The sequence below is a fragment of the Schistocerca serialis genome, chromosome 1, assembly GCF_023864345.2.
Source record: "Schistocerca serialis cubense isolate TAMUIC-IGC-003099 chromosome 1, iqSchSeri2.2, whole genome shotgun sequence".
NCBI lineage: Eukaryota > Metazoa > Arthropoda > Insecta > Orthoptera > Acrididae > Schistocerca > Schistocerca serialis.
Window position 1 is genome coordinate 792433560 of NC_064638.1, and position 26023 is coordinate 792459582.

The window sequence follows — 26023 nt, forward strand, 5'->3', positions numbered from 1 at the left end:
CAGCAGCACATTGGGAGAGGCAACTGGGTGGGGGTAAGGAAAAGGCTGGAGTGGGGAGGAGGAGGGATAGGAGGGTAAAGGAAAAGGAGAGAAGTAAAAAGACAGGGTGTGTTGGTGGAATAGGGGGCTGTGTAGTACTGGAATGGGAACAGGGAAGGGGCTAGATGGGCAAGGACAATGGCTGATCTGGGGTGAGGGCACCCTATCCACATTCCTCCAGAACCTCAACACTTTCTCCTCCATTTGCTTCACCTGGTCCTACTCCACACAATAAACCACCTTCCTCAATATTGACCTCCACCTCAAAGATGTTTACATCAGTACCTCTGTACATACCAAAGCTACCAACCACCAGCAATACCTCCACTTCCACACCTGCCACCTGTTCCATACAAAGAAGTCCCTTTCATGCAGCCTAGCCACCTGTGGCTGTCACGTCTGCAGTGATGAGTGGTCCCACTCAAAATACACCCAGGGTCTCACTGAGGCCTTTACAACCTTAATTACCCCCCCAATCTTCTATAAAAAAAATATGTCCTGTGCCTTATATTTCCAGTTGCCCACCACCTCCCTAGGTCCCACCATCCAACCACAAAGGAGCATTCTCCTTGTGACTTAGTACCACCCAGGACTGGAGCAACCAAATTGCATTCTCCACCAGGGTTTCAGCTACCTCTTATCGTGTCCTGAAATGAGAAATGTCCTACCCATTATCCATACAACCCCCCCCCCCCCCCTTGCCCCCGAGTGGTATTTCGCCTCCCACCAAACTTACACAATATCCTTGTCTATTTCTACACAACCCCTGCTCACAACCCATTGCCTCATGGTCCATATCCCTACAAAAGACCTAGATGCAAGACCTGTCTCATACATGCTCCCACCACCACCTACTCCAGTCCGGTCACAAACATCAGCACCCCATCTCAGGCAGGCCTACCTTTGCACCAGTCATGTGATCTACAAGCTATGCTGCAACCAGTCTGCTGCATTCTACTTGGGTATGACAACAAACGAGCTGTCTGTCCACATGAATGACCGCGGACAAACTGTGGCCAGAAACAACTGGACCACCCTGTTGCTAAGCATGCTGCCCAACATTACATCTTTCATTTCAATGACTGTTTCACAGCCTGTGCCATCTGGATCCTTCCCACCAACACCAGCTTTTCTGAATTGAACTGCAGGGAACTCTCCCAGCAATATATACTACATTCCTGTAACCCCTCTGCCTTCAATCTTCATTATTCATTGCCCGTACCCATCTGGCCCCTTCCCTGTTCCCATTTCAGTACTATGCAGCCCTTTTCTATTCCACCAACACACCCTGTCTTCTTACTTCTCTTCTTTTCCAGTAACCCCCCCCCCCCCCCCTCTCCTATGCCCTGGGTCTAATCTCCAACTGCAACTAGCTGCCCTACACACTCTCCACCTCATCCCTGCATGTTCCTGCAGCAGCACTTTACCTCCCCCACCCTTACCCTGCTATCTGTCCCCCTCCCTGCCCCAGTCTCTTCCTTATCCCCATCTGGTTGCTTCATCCATCATGTGTGCTGTCCAAAGTCTGGCTTCAGCTGCCAGAGACTGTGGCCACGTGTGTTTGAGTTGCACTTTTGTGTGTGTGAGTGTGTGTGTGTGTGTGTGTGTGTGTGTGTGTGTTTATTTTTGGCAAAGGCCTTGTTGGCTGAAAGCTTATTGTGTGACAGGCTTTTTGTTGTGCCTATATGTGACTCAGTATCTCTGGTATATGGTGAGTTCAACTATCCTTGGCATAATACTGTAAATGTCTGTGCATTTAAGAATCACAACAGCACGCCCCCCCCTCCCCCCCGGATTCCTACCTGTGGCCTAGTCCTCCAACTATACAATCCCAACCACACAAATCTCTCCACAGTTTGTCTCATTGTGGCTGGATGTAATGTTCTTTCTTTGTTGACCAGCACCTCCAAACTATTATCCGTAATCTCCCAACTTACATTCAAGACACTGCTCACTTTCTTCGCCACCTTTCACCAACTTTCCCCTGTTCATGTGCCATAACCACCAGATTCCTTGTTTGTCACTGTGGATGTGATGTCCTTGTACACTAACATCCTCCATGCTCATGGCCTTACCATGGAAAACTACCTTTTCCAATGTCCTGATACCAAACCAACCATGTCTTTCCCATAGCCAAAGACATACTGGCTCACAATTTTTTTCAGTTCCAATGACCAACACCGTAAGCAAATTCATGGTATTTCCATGGATACTTGCATGACATATTCAATGCCAACTTATTTATGGGCCAGCTGGAGGAAACTTCTCATCGAGTTAGCATCTAAAATTTCTTGTCTGTTTCAGATTCACTGGTGACATTTTCATGGTATAGACACACGGCAGGAACAACCTTTGCTCTTTCCTCCATAATCTCAACACCTACTCACAAATCTGTTTCACCTGCTCCTTAACCCAATGAGACACAGTCCCAGATCTTGATCTCCATCTCTCAGACAGCTAAGACAGCTACATAGATATGTCTGTTCATATCAAGCTCACCAACCACCAACAGTACCTACACTTTGATTGCTGTCCCATGTTGCATGTCAAGCAGTCCCTACCTTTACAGCCTCACCACCTGTTGACACTGCATGTGCATGGAAAGCAGGAGTTGTCAAAGCGTACTGATAATCTTTCCAGAGCCTTTATTGAAAGGAAACATCCTACCTAGTTCATCTGTAAACGGATATCTTGTGCTATCTGCTCCTCCAACGCCAGTAAACCTGTTAACCAGCCACTGACCAACACTCCTCTGATCACACAGTGTCACCCTGGCCTTGTAAAGCTCAAACACATCCTTCACCAGGGCTTTGACTATCTCATGTTGTACCCTGAGTAGACGGATATCCTACCCTAAATTGTACCCACATCACTCAAAGTGGAATTCCACTGCCCACCAACCCACAGAACATCCTTGTACATCCTTAGTACAACCCTGCTCTCAACCCTGTCCCCAATCATGCGGCACATTGGTCATTCTCTTGTGGTTTACTCAGGTGCAAAACGTGTCCTATACATCTCCCCACCACTTCTTACTGCAGTGCAGTCACAGGCATCTCCTACCCAATATAAGCCAGGGCCACATATGAAAGCAGCCATGTTATATACATATTAGCTATGCTGAAATTACTGCAAAGCTTTTTATGTGGACATGACAAGTATCCAACTGTCTACTCACACGAATGCCCACTTCCAAACTGTGGGAAACCAATAACTGGACCATCCTGTTGCTTAACAGCCTGTGCACCACAGCAAAATTACTTCAAATTTCACTGTATGTATCATTTAGGTAGTGCCTTCCAGCAAAATATTCTCTGAACTAGGCAGCTGGGAATTGTCTCTCTAGCCTCTAGCATATCCTGTTTTCTTTCAATCCCCCTGGCCTAAACATCTGTTGCACACTGCCTCACATTATATTTTCCCTTCTCCTTTCTGTCCAAACCATTCCTTTCCCGTCCAGATCATGTAGTGCCTTCTCCCACCACTCTTCCTCCACCTCCCCATTAAGTCAGTCTCTCTCCCTCCCTCTCTCTCTCACTCTCTCTCTCTCTCTCTCTGTCTCTCTCTCTGCTCCCCTTCCTTTTCCACTCTCTCCCTTTCTCTCTCCCCTCCCTGTATCCCTCTTCATATCCACCTTGTCTCTACCTTTTATACACTATACCCTCTGAACTCCTTTCATTTTTTTGTGTAACTACTGAGTTGTCTGTCAAAAGACCTGCCTCACACTATTCTGACCACCCAAATCTACTCAGGCAACTATTGTAAATAGTCAATAATCAATAACCAATTGTGCTGTGACTGCAGGAGTGTACAAGGATGGTTTGAAAAGTTCTCTGAATCACCATGAGAAGTCAGCACTTTCGCAATGAGTTGTTCTCGTGATATTCACTGGAATTTTGCCTGTAAAGGCATGCCACATCAGTGCTCTTGGAAGAAAGCTGTGGTGGTGTTGTGGCTTTGTTGTTGTTCCTGCATAGTGATTTGCAAAGATGGAAAAAACCAAGATTCGAGCAGTGATTAAGTACTTCGTAAAGAATGACATGAAAGCAGAGGACTTCCATGCAGGTGCTGGCTAGAGTGGTCGAGTGGTTCTAGGCGCTACAGTCTGGAACCGCGCAACCGCTATGGTCACAGGTTCGAATCCTGCCTCGAGCATGGATGTGTGTGAGGTCCTTAGGTTAGTTAGGTTTAAGTAGTTCTAAGTTATAGGGGACTGATGACCTCAGAAGTTAAGTCCCATAGTGCTCAGATTCATTTTGAATTTTCATGCCGATTTCCAGAATACACTGGGGGACTCTGCTCCTTCATATGGTACTGTTGCCAAGTGGACAAATGAATTTAAATTTGGTCGGGAGAGCTTAGATGATGATCTACGCAGTGGTTGGCCAAGATGTGTCACTGCTCTAGAAATCATTGCAAAAGTACACAAAATGGTCATGGAGGATTGCCGATTGAAAGTGTGTGAAATTGCTCATGCTCGCTAGATGTCATTTGAAAGGGTATATCACATTTTAACTGAAGAATTAGAAATGAAAAAATTATCTGCATGATGGGTGCTACAACAGGACAATGCGTGCCCACACATGTGCCATCACCAGGGCAAAATTACGTGAACTAAGGTATGAATTGTTGCCACATCAGCGTTATTCACCTGATATGGCTCCGTCAGATTTCCATCTCTTTCCAAAACCAAAAATTTTTCTTGGTGGATGAAGATTCACTTCAAACATAGAACTGATAGCCAGAGTTGACAACTATTTTGCAGGCCTGGAGGAAGCTCATTTTTGAGATGGGATCAAGGCACTGGAACACAATTGGACCAAGTGCATTAATCTACAAGGAGACTACATTGAAAAGTAAAAAAAGTTTCAGAGATTCAGTACTTCTTTTCTATTCCGTTCCGAGAACTTTTCAAACCACACTTGTTACAATTTTCTATTATATATTTCTGCACAATCTGATATACATGAGTGGTTGCATTTCTTTTAATTTACATAACCATCATTTTTGTCTCACTTAAGGTCTCACTTAAGGTTTACTTGCTTGTGATGCTTACATGCTTGTGATGCTTAGTTTCACAGGGTTAGAGTTGGAATCCAAATTTATTATATAGCTGTTGTGTCCAAACTGATTCTACTTTCATGTATCAGAAAGAAGATGCTTATATTGATGATTGATTATTAAGTAAATTACAAATATACGTGAAAAGATTTGTTACAGATTGCAATTTACTAGTTCTGACTATCCCATCAAATGAAAGTACCGTATCTACTCGAATCTAAGCCGCACTTTTTTTCCGGTTTTTGTAATCCAAAAAACCGGCTGCGGCTTAGAATCGAGTGCAAAGTAAGTGGAAGTTCTGAAAAATGTTGGTAGGTGCCGCCACAACAAACTTCTGCCGTCGAATATATGTAGCGCTATACAGGCATGCTTTGCAGGCACAAAGATAAATACTGGCGCCAAAACCTCTGCATCAGTAAATAAATTAAAAAAAGGTGGAAGACGAGCGTTTTCTCTGCCCTGAGTTTCGACCACTGCGTTTTTCATACATTATCCAACGTAGTAAATACAAATTCCGTATTGTTCATCTTCGAATATAGCAGCATTTCAATGTACTACAAAAATCCGACTGGAAAGACTGTTTGGGATGTTTATCAATATGGCCAACTCCACGTTCTGAATTTTTTCCAACCTGTGAGAAGAGATCGTTGCTAACAGGAATTTTATGAATTGTGAATCACATGCAGTATTCTCTGCACCATAAGAATAATACGAATATAAACATTTTTCCATGTATTCTTTCGTGTTTGCTACTATCTCATTTAAATCCTGTCTGCATAATAAACTACGAAACTAGAGTGAGACAACAGCAAACGCGGGAGAATATACATATCATGTCATGTTTATATTCGTATTATTCTTATGCCTAATAGTGATACAGTCAGCAATGAAGCACGGCAGTCGACTAGATTTTTAAATCTACCATGACTAATTCCTGTGCAGAATGTAATGTACTAAAGAGGCATCTGCAAAGATTTTCAAACGGAGAAAAATTTTCGCTAAACTCTAGTTCAGAACATCATCTATCATACGCAGTCTATTATTTCGTTCTTGTTGATTATCAAACAAAGCAGCAGTGTAAGTAACAACAAACAGCAGTCTCTTGCCATTGTTTCGCTAATGGAACGATTCCTCTTTTAAGCCATGGTAGCGCGCACGACAGCAAGCCATGCCGCGAGCGGCGACATGCCGTTAACACTCATTAACAGAATGCGACAAACAATGCATGATAAAGTACAATAATACATTTTCAGCTTAGAGTGACGTAAACACCTATAACATAGAGAACGGCACTTATCAGATCAAAGAAAAATAAGCAATCAATTCAAACCAGACGAAGCACGTGAAAAAGGAAGGGTACCCGTATAAATACGGATGGAGCACCTGACGCATAGCAATGCCTACTTGGTAAAGCTTAACTGCTAAGCTTACGACTCGAACCAAACTACTGTAGCTGTATTGTCATTCATTCGACCTAAATTGTGTCTCATATTACAATGGACCAACTTTGTTTCGATTTCAAGGGGTGGCCTAAAACTTTTCTCTCCCCCTTGAATTTCGAGTCTCAAATTTCAGGTGCGGCTTAGACTCGGGAATTTTTTTTTCCTTGATTTCAAGTCTCACTTTTCACGTGCGGCTTAGATTCGAGTGCGGCTTAGATTCGAGTAAATACGGGTAAACTACACTACCCACTTCCTTCTATTACTCATTAGTTTCAATTTCCGTTTTCATTTATGACTGGAAAAGATAAAGAGCACCGGTAATGGTTAATTCATCCAGTAAATATGCATCTAAAACAAAGTAAGTTTTGAATGCTCTTATTCCTCATGAAAATAATTATAATAATGAAATTCAGAGTGACATTGAAATATAGCTGAAACATTGTGATTCCATCTGTGATCTGTGTGTGACACTTATCTTTGTTGAAAATAAACAAATTATGGTGGACAATGTGTTTCTGTTCACATGTTATTAACAGGTACCCTATCTAAAAATGTTATTAAATTGTACAAGGAGTTTCAACTAAATAATACATCATCAGTTGCTTATCTGCCTTGTGGCAGGCTTAGGCTTCATAGCACTCCATCCATCTCCGTCATCTGCTTTTCTCTTCATTCTTTTGTACCATCCTTATGATCTGCTAACATCAGCCAGCATCTGGTATCTTCTTCTCTTCCCAGAATAAAATCTTCAATTGCCTCAACTAGAAGGCAGTCCCACCTCAGATTAAGTCCTATCCACTTTAGCTTTCTATTCTTCACTGTCAGCAACATCCTCCTATCTTCCCCAACTCTTCTCAGTATCTCATCAATCTCGACTTCATCAGTCCAGCTGGCGTTCTCCATTCTGTGCTACATTTACGTTTTACAAACTTCAAATTCTCCTCTCATTCTACTTCCCAGTGTTAATGTTTCTTCTCCATACAAGACCACACTCCATATCTGGCACTTCAGCAGTGGCTTCCTTAATTCTATATTCCAACCACTAGCTGAGAGTATTTTTAAGATTTTGAAATGCCTATTTCACCAGCATCAGTCTGACATTTATGTCCTGTTCACAGTGCATGTCTTCCCTTATCTTAACTTCCCAAATAATTGAATGCTATCACCTGTTCTATGATTTCTAGCTGTAACTTATATGCTGCTCTTCTTTTCTTAAGGTCTGTAATCATGCCTTTTATTTTCTTTTTGTGTCTTTCATACCATATGCTACACAGACTTAATTCAGGTAATTCAGCACTTGAATCAGTGTCTCTTCATTTTCTGTGAAACCACCATCTCATCAGTGGATCTTATGCATTCTATTTTCCATCCAATTATCTTGATGCATCTTTTCCCATCCATACAATTTTTCACTATTTGCTTCAAACAAATGTTAAATAGGGTTGGTGAGGGACAAAGTCCTGTCTGACACCTCTCCCAATGTTGCTGAGTTCTGAGGTCTCATTTCCTTTTCATATCCTTGCCTTATAATTCTAGTACAGATTTGCATTCAGTCTTGCCTTCCTCTTTAAGACATTCATCACTTGTCCCACTGCACACTGTCAGTGGTCTTTACTCGCATTACAGTTATTTTTACAATCTATCAGTTGTGGTTTTGTGTGGAACATACATATGAAGCTCTTGTAACTAGTTTCCCTACCTTCCATGAAAATTACTGTATGAGTGAGATAAATATCAGACCTAAGTCAGTGCCATAACATCAGTTATACTCCTGAATAACCTGGCTGCCATATAAGTAGTAACTGAATATTCATAATATATTATATGTTGTACAAATCTTGAATAATCAGAATATTTTATCTGTTGTAGTAATGTAATCTGTTTTTAAAAATATATTCTGTGCTCTGTTGGAGCATAGAAAAGTCACATATAATTCTTGTTAATCTAAATCTAATACTTCAGGGTGCATATGCAAATCCTGAGGAAGTATGTCTGCAATTTTTTAATACTTTCGCTCATATGTCATCACACACAGATATGAATAGTGAAACAGTATCTTAAATTGGGTTCCATTTTCTTTCAGGTAACATCCAATAAAGCAGCAGGCAACAAAACTACTATTTCCTCAAATTTTGTAGGTACAGCTCTGAGTGAAGACAAGTACCACTGTTGTGGACTTCCTATAAATTTTGTTCCTTACTTTAACTGGGATTACATTTGGACAATGTAGGCCTAATTAGTCCCATGACATTTTTCCGAATACTCTAGTGTCATGTAATCTGAGAACTGTGAAGAAACAGTCATAAGCTTCACTTTCATTTGTTATGTTTGTGACACATGTATGCAGAGAAGTTTCATATGTAATGGCAGTACTACAAATTAGTTTTATCTTTATGAACTGCAAAAAGGATTGGTTTTCCCCGCCATATGTGATAGGATCTTATGTTGTGGATTTTTGTTAGATTGAAAGAACAGGGTGAATGAAAAGAAACAAAGATTCTTTAAAGATTGATGACTTTTTTTATTTTTATTACTGCCAATCTTTCAAAGAATTAGTGACCATTAGTACTAATTTTTTATTTTAAACAAGTGTTATGATGCAACCTATGCATACTACTTCTGTGATGAACGTGTTAAAATTATTGTATGAATAGATAAATGAAAAAGTTTTTAAATAACCAACTTGCTGTGATGCAGGAAATTATAAATATTTTTGGGAAAAGATGAATTATCTAAGTTACAATTGTTTGGGATGGACATGGAATTTTTACGTCAGTTTTCAAAAGTATATCAGAGAGTGGGGGGTGATTTTATTTGTATTGTTTTTTAAGATGTATGGGAGTTTCATTTGGATATTCTTAGTAAATTTTCAGAATTACTAAAAATATGCAATGAAATCCATATACATCATCAGCAAATTCAATTAAAATATGCATAAGAGTGTGAGGACATATTATTACTGATTTATATTTTGGAAATATTTATTTTTGTCTGAAGAAAACTGAACTGCTTTAAATATGTAACTGTTTTTGGAATTGGCTTAAAATGTCTCATCACAAATGAATGTTTCATTAGAGTGGGGCATATACATGGTGTCTGGAGGCAAAAATTGTGGACAAAATCCTGTAAGTTCCAGTATGCAAAGAATCATTAAAGTTAAGAATAAATATTATTGAGATCAAGTACGATTGTTTTCACTATGTTGTTTCAATTCAACATTTCTTAGATTTTATTTTGGAAACTTTTATCTTAAGATTTTGTGACTAGCTTCTAAAAGTTTAGCAGTTTGCCAAGTTCTTTATTGTTCATTATTTAAGCTGAATTCTGTGACTATAAGCATTTACTGAAATATTTTGTGTATTAGCTTTCAGCACTCTTATGCTAAACGCAGGTTCCATTTCTAAGCGAAGTAAGTTCCTTTATGTTTTTATGACACATTTGTCCGTCTCCATGAAATATTTTTTTTTTATTATCACTAACCTATGAAAAATACTTTTCCAACATAATTTATGATTTAATGCTTTACAAAATACATTACTCTGACCATTAAATTTGCAAAATCATACATTTGATATTGAATCTAATAATTTTTCATTTGGAAGAAATGACATGTCTTGGAGATACAGTGACTGATTCAAGTTATTTTATTATTATTTTTTGGCACAAACACATGAGCGTGTAGCAGTTTTGACCAGCTAGTGGTGATCTTCAGACTAAAAGCACATCTGGAAGCAGTTTTTGTTGCACACACAACAAACTGAAAAACAGCATTGTGAAATACTCATTTGTTTGTGTCAAAAAATAAGAAAATGGAAGTATTTTTCTTTTAGAGGGTCTGCTTTGTATATGCAGTAGTCATGCTTATGTTTTCCACTAGATGGAGTGTCCCTATTGATTACTAATTTTTCAAATTATTTATGATGTTGAGTGCTAAAGTATAAATAATCATGCACATCTGATTTAGTTTTTATCTTGATGTAAACAGATGTATAGCACTTAGAAATGTTTTTATAAGCTCAATGAGGTGTAAATTTGGTGTTGAGTGGAAGAAGACTATTCAGTTGTGTACTACAAAAGAAGTCCCAGTTGCCAGCTGCAAGAAGAAACATTATCAACAGAACATGAAATCAAATTTTCAACAGGAAATTACAAGACATGAAATGCATGACATGAAGTATTCATAAGCCTGTCATATAGATGAAGTTAAGAAACATAGGGCATTTCATTTCAAACATAGGGAGCAGCTAAGTTAGCAACAAAAGTGTCAATTGAAAGAAAAGCACAAAGGAAACAAATAAAACAATGGAGTGAACTTTCAAATGAATGGGGATGAATCAGAAATAAGGGTGAAAGGAAAGGGGGTTTGGAGGGGAACAGAAAAGTGTTTAACTATTGTAAGCCACATATTGAACTGTGTATCAAGTGAAAAAAATTGGAGCTTCTCATTATGCATACAAGTTCTGAAATCAGTTCATTCTACAATATATCCTACAATCCATCAGTTCAGCATATATATTTACTATTCCCTTCATCTTCTTCAGCAGTTCTTCTCATTTTTACATGTGTGCCAATTATCTTCTTTCACATACTACTTTGTTTTGTTCATGTTATCATGACTTTGCTCCATTTGTGTATACTCTATTACTTTTTGTTCTTCCAGACCATTAGTGGCTCTTATTGTTTTGCTATTGTTTACCAACATTCCCTTTCCTCAAATTCTCCATACTGTTTGAAATGCAGGTACATCTTGAAAAGTAGCTGTCATATCGATGGCTCCATGTATTAATATTGTAACTCCAAATTGTCAAATTTTATTGAAACTTCACAGATAAACAGTGACAAATGAAGGAATTTAAACAGCCTACACTAATTTGTACCATCTGTTTTGAAAATTGGACTTTGTGGACTTACACTCTTTTTTTATGAAAAAACATACAGCATATTTATATCGTAAGCGCGCTACAACAGCTTTGTGAAAACAAAAATTGACAAAATAAGCTATTATTATATTCACAAGATATCCTCATTTATCAGGACTTTATACATTACCATCAGTATGTTCTTGTGTATCGGTTGCTTTGAAACCAGGCTTTGATAAAACTAATGATAAACAGTTGGGATGCACTTGCTGCCATGTAACAACAAAAGGTCATTTAACTTCTTATTCACTGCCTGGTAGGAACCCATGATTTGCGTATTCAAGGGTGTTGCAGGATGTTAGATGCCTTTCTTTGATTGCTTCTAGAGAAAGATATACTTTCCTTCATCCTGGTAAGCGTACTTGAGATGCAATTCATATGGTCCTCCTTGTAAGACAGCAATTTCACATACTTTACTCCACATCACCTTATTTTTATTGGTGGTATATATCAACTGTTGCTTCTGCAGTACTTTCTGGAAGTTGTATATTCAGTCCTGACTCATTTCATTAACTGTGTATAGCTTGCCGGCGACCTTTCTCATTCTAACTAAGGTGATCCACTAATCCGGAATGTACACAACTTGGTTGTTTATTTGATCAGTTCATTCTGGGAGTGCCCACTTTCTAGAAAGTGTTGTATGATTGCTATTCCAAACTTAATAGATGATAAACATAGAAAATAGGAATCTGTTCCTGTTTTGCCCTCCTCAGATATCCAAGTACAATTTGAATATTTTGCCATCTTTACTAGCTTGTATGTATAATAAATGTTAAAGACAGCTGGCTGTTTCATTCGAACCATGATGTGCAATGGCCTTATGCCAAACATAGCACTGCCCATCCTTTTTTTTTTTTTTACCATGCCATATACTGCGAAACTGAAGGTGGAATATCACCGTCCATAGTAATGAAGGCTCACATGAGAATGAGGAGTAGCCAACACTTCCTGCCAGTTGAAACTTGCACTGATAATGGACTTGTCTGAGACTGAAGTATTTGTCTTATTCTTTCGGTTCCATGACAGTACCTTTATTTGCAGTACATGCATATATGTCTGCCACTTTGTGTTTTTCTCTCTGGAAGAACTAGTGTGAAGTTCATATAATACACACTCATCATTTTTAGGCTGAAAGAATGACAGATTATATTCTTAGTGTTGAATATATCCATGTATCACCTTAATGTGGCAGGATTCAAGGGGACATATTTAGTCTTTTTGACCCATACCTGGTGTGTTCTGTGCATTTTGCAATGCTCAGTTTGGCATCAAGGTATTTTTGCTTGATTCTTTCCTTGTGTAAAGTGACTCAATGTAAAGAAAGCTGTTTATATGTTCTCACAATGGCTTCTTTATTTCAGGTTGTATTGTATTCTCTCTTTTGGACTATTTTCCTCTCATATCAGGCAACAAAATTGCATCTGCTCCCAGTTTTTCATGGCAGTTCTCATGTACATCTCTGTAATAGAGAATGTACGCAAAAATATTTTTTCTGGTGTGCTTTAATATTGTTCTCATCAACTATTAGAGATTGATTTAGTCACATTTCAGATCTGTTAATGTTAACATTTTTCACATATCGGCAGATGAATTCCTTTGCTGTGATCTCCGGTCTATCAAAACTGTCCAAAAATATCCTGCCTCTTTTCTTCCATTAACATATTATGACATTTGAGTCAGCATAAGTTGGGATCAAATCTGGCCTTCATTAATCTAACATGGATTTCAGGACTACTTTGTCCTTTGTGTGTGAAACCTCTGTTGAGGGATTTCTTTGCTCTAGTTACTGTCCATGAGGACAGAATTCTACTCTTATTACAGGCCTTCCTTTCATCATGTGAGTGTCACCATTTTCCAGCAGTGCCCGGTGAGGAACATGTTGCATTACTTTTAACTGTGGAGCTGGGAAGAAATAGTTAAGGGTTGCCCATTGGTTTGTAAGGAGTTCTCTTTTGCAATAAAAATACCTAGTGTTAAAATGAAATGTTTAAATTATACTTCTTCCCAAAATATGTGTGCTGCAAAAACCTATTAATTGTTTCTTTAATGCAGGGAATTTTCTTTTATCCACTTAACTGAGTAACATTTTAATTTTAATGGTCCTAAGACACAAGAGGAACACAAGCACACTTTACTTTGACATATCTGATCATTCACTTAATAATTATTTAGGGCAATACTCTCCGCAACAACAATAATATGAAGAATTAAATAATGATGATAATAATAATAATATAATCGTAATTAGCATAATAATTGAATTAATATGTTATATTGCAAAATTTATAAACACACATTAAAAAAGGGTTTTATGTATGCGAGCTTTTGGAGCCAGTGGCTGCTTCTTCCGGCAGATGAGCTGAAGGTGAAGGAAGAGGGGTGAAGGAAAAGGACTGGAGATGTTTAGGAAAAGACACCCAGAATACCAAGTCAGGGGAGAATTACCATCCAGTTAAGTCTCCCATCATCCAGAGTTGTGGGTGACTTTCCTGAACTCTAACCAATTTCCTAAATCTCTCCTTTTCCTTCATCCCTCTTCCTTCCATTCAACTCCTCTCCCAGAAGAAGGAGCCATTGGCTCCAAAAGCTTGCATATATAAAACCTTTTCTTATATGTGTGTTCTCCTGCCGCTGCTTGGTGAGTAGATCTTTTATCTATCCAATTACATTATATTGTCAAAAACTGATTATTTTCACCGTCATACAATTTATAAGCAATTTTGCACCCATACCTTTCATTCATTTCCTTTTCAACAGTATGCTCTTTTGCTCCTTCTCATCAATGATGCTTGATAGGCCATCAGCTGTTGTGACAACAAAATCTGGATCAGCAACAGAGTCATCACTAGTATCCAAACATGAGGAATCAATTATTTTTGGCCTCTTTCCCATTGTCATCATTTTAGCTATACAAAAACAAAGCATTTCTAGGAACATGGCTGTTTACCACTTATTATTGAAGACAAAATCACTTGTTGTACTGATGAACTTGTCTACAATGAGCATAGCTAATATTGGCTACAAGCAGCCTTGGATGACAGTGCTCTCAACTTACTATTGGGGATGATAAATATTGTGCACTTGTAAACAGTAAACTTTCCCTGTGAAACTTCATAACTGCAGTTACAATTGTAATTGTGTTACCATTCTCCCAGGAAAAATATCTTAATATAACTTGTGATTCTTTTCATTAGTGAATTACTTCCTTACATGACTTACAATATACTGTGGACTGAAATTTCATGTTAAGTTGTGGCATTACAGTTACAATTTTTATACAGATGAAAAATAGTGTAGTAGCAATCACAGTGAACATTGTAATTCAGTATGATAATTTTTGGACATATGATTGTTAGTAGTTGGAGCCATTGGCATAACTGCACCACCTTCTTCCCTTGGTCCAAGTTTCTATTCTACAGTATTGTCTGAACATTGTGTTATTATCATTCTCTCTCAACTGTTCCATGGAGCTACTTGATATACTGCTTATTTTTTACGTATATCAGCTTTTAGCAGTAAACGCATATTAGAAATTATTTGAATCATAGTCATAACTCAAAAGTTTCAGTTATATTCCCAGCGTTTATTAATCTTGTTATTATTATAATTGTTGTTGTTACTATTTTTAGTCCCGGGGTGAATAGATATTATTGCCATACTGCACTTATGCTTTGAGGCAGTTTTCTATCATAATAGTGCCTAAAAGTAAGGCTTTCATAAATGAAATTGTCATCTTTAATCTTTAATTCATAATAATTATTTGTAATGGAATTCATGTCTTAATACTTAGATTTGTTAGCGAGATAGTAGTATAATTGATCTCAAGTGCATTCAAGTCTGTAACTGTGCAGCATTCAAAATTATGAGAATTAAATTATAGAAAAGAATGCACTACAATAACCGCACTTCACATTCATTATTGTGTATTTTGCTTATTTTTAACACTTTGAGTTCCATGCCTATAATACTGCCTCCTTCAATGTTGGAAAGAATACCATGTCTGTAATATTTCAGGCACAGCAACTTAGTGAGTGCAACACCCATAATATTACAGGTGTGGCTGTCCTGAATAAGACGTTGTGCCTGAAACATTGTGGGTGTAGGATTCTTCCCCACATTGAAGGCAATGTAATACTGTGGACATGGCACTCAAAGTGTTAACTTCTTCCTGACATATATATTAAATGTGATGTCAAATGATAATGTATGACTGTGATAAGATCATGTGCACTTCTTGGAAAATAGTGTACTTCAAAATTAGGACTATACAGTAAGTGGCTGATGGTAATTGTAGGCTAATGTTAAAATGACTGTTGTATTTAAACAAACAATATATTTTTAGATGAATGGGTGTATATTTTTGTAGTGTTTTTGACTAGAGCAAGGGGCCAAATGTGAATGTAAATGATTCAAATTTACTTGCACCAAGCCACTTTAATACAACTGTTTTATGGTATTGCAAATTATCAGAAATTTAAACTACCCAAAAGTGTTATTAATATGCCAAATAAATATCATAGTCTTCAACACATTTTGTGACTTGCATCAAATTTGCTTGGGTTGTACACAACTGTAAATCAGCAGATTTATTGACAGGTACACGAGAATCAAAAAATTGTTCCACTGTTTAGCACTGGTGTACTAGTTTTATTACTAGTTCTGTGTTGTTCATCACCACTGCATCAAGTTTCCAGTAAAATGAATACAATATTGCTATTCAAACTGTGATACTAAAATCAACACTATAAAAGGTATTAGAATTAAAAACTAGATTGCAGTATATTTTACAATCATAAAACAACTATAAAATGGGTACTAGAATGTATTTTAAGTTAAATAGCAGAGTTGCTGCTGTTTTCATGGCAATGAGTTGCAGATCAGGCTCCTTTAATTTTAAAAGTTTTTATGCTCCTTTAATTGGTTTGTATCATATCACTGCAGGTTCAAATATTTGTTGTTTCTTGAAGAACATGATTCTGCCCATTAAGTCACTCATTTTATTCTACAAATATCATGACAGAGAATATTCAGAGATGAGTGAAAAAAAAACAGTTACTTTAAATATGTTATGAATACTGCACTAACAATTATCATTAATATTATTCTGTGCTTCTTATTAATAAAAGGCATGTTGTACAGCACTTCACTAGCTTACCCATAACCCAGCTGTTCTGTTCTGTTGAAAATCATTTTATATTTTATTTGCTTTAATAATTAAGAGACAAATGTATAGTTGCAAAAATGACAGATCACTAATAGCTTAAAAATATAACCACAATTAAAGAAACAACAGTACTGAGTTGAATTGAAGTGAATTTAGATGCTTGAATTCAAATTGTGTGTTAAGTTACCACTTAAATATTTGTTTTACGATGAATGGCACCCTAGTAATACTTACAGCAATAAATGCTAAACTAAATTACTTCTGATTCATCCAGTAGAGATAGAGAACTGTAATATTCACTTTATTTTGAAACAGACAGTTTCTTTTATTTATTGTTTATATTTTTATATGACACTAGAAGAGTTATTCAACAAACTAGGTTAGCTTTTCTCTAAAAAAAATTGTGGGTGTTAGTTTTCTTATGACAATAAACTATTTTTAAAGTTTGTTTTATTTTACTCATCATGTTTCATATTATATTAGAATTGTTTTAGTTTATATGCCACACTGAACTCTATAACGCATTCCTCAGTTCTTTACAAAAATCATACTAAAATAGACAGCAGTCCATCAGTTTTCTGTTTATTCTCTGATAATGCACATGTAACTGTGTCAAACATCTTAACAAAAAGTGGTATTTTCCCACTGGTCAATAGAAGTGTGTCACTGTGGTGCATATTTGTCCCATCTTATACGTGCTTTATCTCCTTGCCAAAGACTGAATTTATAAGTTCGTTTCTGATTTTCTATTTGTGCTATGTCCCAACGAAAATGAAAATATTAATCCAGGTATTAGATTTTTTTGCAGCTCCGATATATATACCTCTATTTATTTGTGGTGTAAGCATGAATTTTTGATGACTGTGGTTTGGAATATAATATTTTCTTTAAATGAAATGATTTTCCTTCGTTCAAGAGTCACTCTCCTACTGCTAACTTTTCTGTTTACCATAGTCCATAGTGAGTTTGTTGATGTGATCACTTATTGACACTTCCATGTGGGTAAGTTTATTGTATAAGCAAAGATTTTTATGTTTCAGAGTTTTAAGAAAGCCTCTTCACTTAGCTCCACATCACATAACTAACCCTGTTTATATCATGACACAAGGGGAATACATAAACATAAAATTATTTCAGTGGAAATGCCAACATGGAACTATATCTAATACGTAGATTCTGCAGTGTGTGAATTGAAAGACTATTGAGCTATAGAGTTATAAATGTGGGGCCAGAGAAGAAATTACACCAATCATAAATGGTCTTTGACCATAGGAGGAACTACGAAGGAGAGGATAGAAACACATAATTTCATAAAACCACTGACTTTCATAGGTGTACCATATACCTGATGACACTCGACACAATCCCAGGCAAGTATTCAGAAATGAGACATAGACTGACTTGACCACAAGTCGTCAGAGAAGTAAACATGTTGCATAATACTGATACTTGTAGTGAAAGTCTAGCACAAGTGTTAAATCAAAATAAGCCAACATTTTCATTATTTAGATATAAATTTACAATAGTAAAGGAGCAGTCTATCTCAGAATTACATCATAATGTAAGAACTTTAATTCTGGTAAGTTGCTGTCCCTCAGTTTCTAAATTACTGTAGTCTAAACACCAATGTTACTTTTATACATTGCTGCATTCGCATCAGTGTACATTCCTGTTACTGAAAGTAAAGGCTAATCATTTCTTTAGGATGTTGTCTCTGGTGTTGTGCCTTTCTAGGGCTGCCCCTTGCTCTTGTCACAAAACTGTTGTATATATAGGTTCTCTGTGAAATACTTCCTCTTATGTGAAATATTTGCATTAACAATTAATGTCACTCTCCTACCTACACAGATGGACATTTTGAATGCAATCAGAAGCTACTATATTGAAGGTTTTATGTACATGACAAACAAATAAGTTTTATGAATGATTTTTCATTGTGTAGAATGTTGTTGTTGAGCTGCTGTTTAACTTTTATGCACTGTCAGAAGCTGTTTATATTTGTACGAAAACCATCACAATAAAATATTTTGTGAAAGACTATGTTTTCTTTATCATTACCACTGGCACCGCCATTAGCTATATGCAATTCTTTGAAATGTAAAAATAAGTTGAGACGCTCAGCAGCTACTACAGTTAGTGGGTAATTCTTTCATATCATGAACAGTAAAATAGAATAAGATATTTATTCACTTTTAAACATCTTTACATGCAGCCAATGTCACCATATAAAGATTATATACATATAAAATTACTATATTATGGTATTATTACATGGATGCCTACTTATGTTACAAGAAGGCCATTAAGAAAGTTACTAATTTAGGAAAGCACATTTTTATACAAACTGACCATTGTTTGCAAATTCAACACAGTGTGCCAATATGAATCAGCTTATCACATTAATACTGTTGTGTTAGCATAAACTTTATCTCTGTACAGCCTAACACAAAATGCCACAATGAATCAACATATCACACTGGTAACTTTATAAAATATTAAGAGTTTATAATTTTGTATATTCCCACATCAAAACTCAAAATTCCATCACAGTATAAATAGCTTTACTTTCTAACCATTGTGCTATTTCATTTTCATAGTTATTGAGGGTCATTGAGTGGGCATTTCTGGACAGTTTGGTAAAATGTGAGATCGAGACATGTTTGGCTGTTGTGGGCCATTGCTAACCTGGCATTAGGCTTGTTAATTGCATGTCTATTTCTTGTGTTATGATGGTGTATTGACATCCTAAGGTCAAAGTTATTCAGGTTTTCTTTTGTGTATACTAGCCAATAAACTAGGGCTTATCATGAAATCCAGTTCCTTTAAGCAGTGTAGTGTCTACATGATTCTTGTTGTGAGTGTCTCACAATGCAGGTGATAGCCTTTTTTGCCATTTGAGTTTTCCCAGAGCAAAGTTCCTTAGGTCAGATGGGAATTGAAGAAAGCAAAGTGTGCATGTATTAGGAGAGTTTCACTAACATCACCTTTCAGCTTATGCATATAGCACATGTTGAGCCTGGAGCATAATTTATCTGGGTGTGCATCTCACCTACAACATGGATCAGTATGAAATCAATGAAGTTTCACTGATTTATTTTTCTATTTTGGGGCATTTAAATTAAATACAGTGATTTCTGTTTTGCTACTATTTATGTGTATTGCATTAGCCTGAAACTAGGAGGTACATGTATATACAGGGTGTTTCAAAAATGACCGGTATATTTGAAACGGCAATAAAAACTAAACGAGCAGCAATAGAAATACACCGTTTGTTGCAATATGCTTGGGACAACAGTACATTTTCAGGCGGACAAACTTTCGAAATTACGGTAGTTACAATTTTCAACAACAGATGGCACTGCAAGTGATGTGAAAGATATAGAAGACAACGCAGTCTGTGGGTGCGCCATTCTGTACGTCGTCTTTCTGCTGTAAGCGTGTGCTGTTCACAACGTGCAAGTGTGCTGTAGACAACATGGTTTATTCCTTAGAACAGAGGATTTTTCTGGTGTTGGAATTCCACCGCCTAGAACACAGTGTTGTTGCAACAAGACGAAGTTTTCAACAGAGGTTTAATGTAACCAAAGGACCGAAAAGCGATACAATAAAGGATCTGTTTGAAAAATTTCAACGGACTGGGAATGTGACGGATAAACGTGCTGGAAAGGTAGGGCGACCCCGTACGGCAACCACAAAGGGCAACGCGCAGCCAGTGCAGCAGGTGATCCAACAGCGGCCTTGGGTTTCCGTTCGCCGTGTTGCAGCTGCGGTCCAAATGACGCCAACGTCCACGTATCGTCTCATGCGTCAGAGTTTACACCTCTATCCATACAAAATTCAAACGCGGCAACCCCTCAGCGCTGCTACCATTGCTGCACGAGATACATTCGCTAACAATATAGTGCACAGGATTGATGACGGCGATATGCATGTGGGCAGCATTTGGTTTACTGACGAAGCTTATTTTTACCTGGATGGCTTCGTCAATAAACAGAACTGGCGCATATGGGGAACCGAAAAGCCTCATGTTGCAGTCCCATCGTCCCTGCATCCTCAAAAAGTACTGGTCTGGGCCGCCATTTCTTCCAAAGGAATCATTGGCACATTTTTCAGATCCGAAACGATTACTGCATCACGCTATCTGGACATTCTTCGTGAATTTGTGGCGGTACAAACTGCCTTAGACGACACTGCGAACACCTCGTGGTTTATGCAAGATGGTGCTCGGCCACATCGCACGGCCGACGTCTTTAATTTCCTGAATGAATATTTCGATGATCGTGTGATTGCTTTGGGCTATCCGAAACATACAGGAGGCGGCGTGGATTGGCCTCCCTATTCACCAGACATGAACCCCTGTGACTTCTTTCTGTGGGGACACTTGAAAGACCAGGTGTACCGCCAGAATCCAGAAACAATTGAACAGCTGAAGCAGTACATCTCATCTGCATGTGAAGCCATTCTGCCAGACACGTTGTCAAAGGTTTCGGGTAATTTCATTCAGAGACTACGCCATATTATTGCTACGCATGGTGGATATGTGGAAAATATCGTACTATAGAGTTTCCCAGACCGCAGCGCCATCTGTTGTTGAAAATTGTAACTACTGTAATTTCGAAAGTTTGTCTGCCTGAAAATGTACTGTTGTCCCAAGCATATTGCAACAAACGGTGTATTTCTATCGCTGCTCGTTTAGTTTTTATTGCCGTTTCAAATACACCGGTCATTTTTGAAACACCCTGTATATATATTGCTGACATTACATTCAGTTGTAACTCATCAAAGGCGGTATTCTGAGCAGTTAATGTGGTGTCATCTGCATACAGTACAGCATTATAGAACAATGTGAAAGATAGATGTTATACACAGAAAGATTCCAAGAACAGAGTCCTTTGATATTCCTTTTGAAAAAAATAAAGGCTCTCTGATTTTTGGTTATTTACACACAGTAAGTGTTTCCTCTTGCTTGTATATGACTGCAAGTAGGATGGCATTCTTCCCTTGTTCCATACTGCAGCTTTATTTTTAGGATACTGTGGACAGGACTTCCCTTAAATCCCTTTCCTTATGAGGGCTGTCCTTAAACCCAGCAGTGTCACATGGCTTACTGATGTATTTTCAAAACAGTCATTCATTTGTTATAATATTGTCACTGCTTTCACAGTAGAGGTAGAATCAAAGCTGTACTGTGCAGGACATATTAGGTTATTACATTCAAAATACTGGTTTATCTGCTGTTGGATAGAGTATTCTGTTATTTTCGAAATTACTGGAACAGTTGAAATGGGCCAGTCTTTATCAGGTGATGCTGTGTTGTCTTTCTTGTGGCCAGGGTTGCTTGTAGATATTTTACACAGTTTCAGTAGATTCTCTCCATCATTATTTTGTCTATTATTTTTGTTAAGGCCATTGTTATCTCTTTTCTCCAGTGTTTAATAATGAAATTAAAAACGTCATAGTCATCTTCTGTTTGGGAATTACTTAGTTTGGCTATTGGTTCAATGGCTTGGCAGCAAGTTACATGACTCCATCAAAAACATTTCAGTGCTTTATTGTGTAATGGTGGTAGATGTGCTGCTGCCTTGTTCACATCATGGAATTCTATAATCTTTGTTTTGATAATCTGTTTCAGTTTTGATGACTTTCCAAGCTGCTTTACATTTGTTTAAAGATTTAAGAATGCATCCATCATTGACTTGCCTTGATTGCAGGTAGCAGTGGTTTTTTCATGATTGTGTGTTTATCCTTATCTGCTTTACTGTGTGGAACCTATCAGAATACAAGAGAACAAGATTCTGGTATTACTTAGTTGTTGTGTGTACCAATGTTTTAAACTTTGTGGTTGAGAAATGGGGTTACACTTGCAATGTTTCTCATTATATTTGGGATATACTTTTTCAAAGATTGTAGGAAACACTTCTAAAATACTTTTGGGTGACTCATTAGCATTCACATCATGTGTAAGTAGTTCATTCCAGGATATTATGGTTAATCTAGATTTTTAGTTTGTTTAGTTTCTTTTGAGTGTTGCAGAATACTTATGCCATTAAATTTGTATATATTGTGACTCATTATCAGTGATGTAAAAATGTAAGCTAAAGGTGTAGAAAAATAAGTGATAAAGAATGTTAATACTTTGACATGTCCTATATTACACGTACATTTACTGTACACAATGTAATCTTACAGGATCAAATAAAATTCAATTCAATTCAATTCATTCAAATTTGTGGACATGATTACATCTTCCCTGAGAAGTACCTTGTTTTATGATCCAGAGGAATTTTAAACTACAGACTTTCATGATCAGAAATATGTAGTTTAATACTATTAAACTGACAAAGTTTAGTGATCGTAATGTGTTAAGTAAATAGCTCACATTTCTACTTCGAAACATAATTTCTGTATTTATATCACCAAATATTATAACTATATGACTTTTATTCTTTAGAAGGAAGAGTATCAGTTTCTGATGACTTTCTACAAACAAGTCCGAGTCGATTAGGAGGGTTATAAGACACTGCTGTAATTTCAAGTCTTGGCAGCAGTACTGCTGCAGCTTCAAAATTAGATTCTATCACATCCGTCTTACAACTACTATTTCATAATTTAAATGTTTTATTGTTATAGACTGGCATACCATTGTGTTTCACATTTATTCTGCAATAACCTGTAACTAATTCATAGCCATTTGTATATTCAATTCTAATTCTCCAAATTGAGTAATTCCATATAGTAAGGTAACTTTCTTCAAAATCTCTTGACTGTGAACTATGCATCTTAAAGCACTCATGGAATGATGAACACATATAAGCAGATCATTGTTCCATGAAAGCTTTAAGATAAACATTTCAATAAACACGTATAAGCAGATAACCCTGCCAATGAACCAAGAACCTTGCTGAGGTGGAGTGGCTTGCATGCCTCAATGATAGAGTTAACCATACAACAGATGCAACCATTATGAACAGAAGAGAACAATCTGTGGTTTCTGAATAGGAGGAGCAGTCTTTTAAGTAGTTGTAGCAGCAACAGTCTGGATTATGACATTGGCCAACACGGTCTTGTTGTCCTGTTACTGTGAATGGGTGAAATCAAAGCTGAGAGTATGCAGCTCTAGTATATGGTTTCATGATGTTGATACTGGTATCCTCTTGAGTAGTGATCATGAAACTTTTTTGCTAAGGAGCCAACACTAACATTATAGGTAGCACCTAAGGGTGCATGTGTACTGTTCTATTAGTAATCTGTAAACTACCTAAATTAGTGTGAGACCTGAGTTTCTCCTGGTGTATACAACTTTCAAATAACTTCCGGGAATTCAGCCAGGTAACACTTTCAGCGACCACCGATATTTCGGCGGGAGAACACCCCGCCATTTTCAACGCAAACTGCAATGGACAGGCGGCGTACATGCAAATTTAATACCTCGGTTCTCAGACAGAAGCAGGAAAGATAACACACACACACACACACTGAACACTAGTGCCACCAAAGATGACCAAAGTCAGAGCTATCGATAGTGAGACTATGAATTCGCAGGTGAGGTAGCATTGACTCTGTCCCTCTGTTTTTTGACAAGGGAGAGAACCAGATTCCAAACAGAGTTTAAACAGAAACCTCCATCCCTGTTAACGAGGTTGCTCGCTAATTTAATCTCAACTGCCTCCCTAATAAAACTGTCCCAATAGCTGGACGTGCATGCCAATATCTCGGTGTTATCATATAACATGGGGTGACCAGTATCGAAGCAATGTTTTGGCAATAGCAGATCTATTTGGCTGCTGTAATCATGTGTGCCGTTTATGCTCAGTACATCGGTCCTCCACGGCCCCGATACTTTGACTAATATATGCCATGCCGCAGCTACAAGTAATACGATATACACCCGCCTTACGCAGTCCAAGATCATCCTTAACGGAACTCAAAAGTGCTCTAATTTTAGATGGAGGTTGAGAGAAAGACCAACAGCCTCCTGAAGAAAAGTGGTTTGTCACAGGACACTATCAAGAGGCTTAACACCTATAGTGCTGTTCCCCCTAGGTTATATGGCTTTCCAAAGGTTCACAAGGAAGGGGTTCCTTTCCGTCCTATAGTGAGTAACATCGGCACTCCGACATATCGTGTATCCAAGCATCTTGCTTCTCTGTTGAGTCCACAAGTAGGTCGGTGTGAACATCATATCAGGAACTCAGCTGATTTTTTACGTTGTTTGGAGGGACTGAGGCTGAATGACTCTGATATTTTAGTGAGTTTCAATGTGGTCTCTCTCTTCACTCGTGTTCCTCTGTCTGATTCGTTGCGGTTAATTGAGGCCGGGTTTGGTGCTGGATAAGTAATCCCTTTAGGCATGTGTTGGCATCCACTTGCTTTTTATTTAATGACCAGTATTACGAGCAGGCAGATGGAGTTGCGATTGGTAGTCTGTTGCCTCCTGTGATCGCAAATTTGTTTATGGAAGACTTCGAGGAACGTGCATTGGAGTCGGCGCCTTTCAAACCCGCCTGTTTCTTTAGATACGTTGATTATACCTTCGTTGTTTGGCCTCATGGTAGGGAGAATTTGAATGGCTTTCTAGAACATCTGAACTCGATCCACCCGAACATTCGTTTTATGATGGAGGTGGAAGAGGATGGTTGCCTTCCCTTTCTTGACGTGTTGGTTAGGAGGAAGGATGATGGATCATTGGGACATGCAGTCTACAGGAAACATACTCACACCGACTTGTACTTACAAGCTAATAGTTGTCACCATCCGGCTCAGCGTGAAGGGGTACTTCGTACCTTGGTACACAGGGCACATGTCGTTTCTGACGCTGAGACTTTGCCAGTTGAGCTGTCCCATCTTGAAGTTACATTTCATCAAAATGGTCATAGTGATAGACAGATTGAACGTGCATTGCGCTATTGACCAACTGTACATCGGGTGATTGATGATAATTCTGAGTCAACACCTAAGTCTACTGCCTTTTTGCCTTACGTAGGAAACACGTCCAACAAGATTGGTCGTATTTTACAGAAATACAATGTGAAATGTGTTTTCCGACCTCCATCTAAAATTAGAGCACTTTTGAGTTCCGTTGAGGATGATCTTGGACTGCGTATGGTGGGTGTATGTCGTATTCCTTGTAGCTGCGGCATGGCATATATTGGTCAAACTATCAGGACCGTGGAGGACCGATGTACTGAGCATAAATGGCACACACGATTACAGCAGCCAAATAGATCTGCTATTGCCGAACATTGCTTGGATACTGGTCACCCCATGTTATATAATAACACTGAGATATTGGCATGCACGTCCAGCTATTGGGACAGTTTTATTAGGGAGGCAGTTGAGATTAAATTAGCGAGCAACCTTGTTAACAGGGATGGAGGTTTCTGTTTAAACTCTGTTTG

The 26023-nt window shown here is 37.9% G+C and overlaps 1 protein-coding gene across 1 annotated transcript in view; it reads left to right on the forward strand.

Moving 5' to 3' along the window:
* The window catches only part of LOC126434155 (transient receptor potential cation channel subfamily A member 1), a 222678-nt gene extending 213641 nt beyond the window's left edge, over positions 1 to 9037 (forward strand). The window contains exon 22 of the mRNA XM_050090453.1: positions 8626 to 9037. The gene's annotated coding sequence lies outside the window, so the exon portion shown is untranslated. The remainder of the gene's footprint in view (positions 1 to 8625) is intronic.
* Positions 9038 to 26023: the final 16986 nt, after the last annotated feature.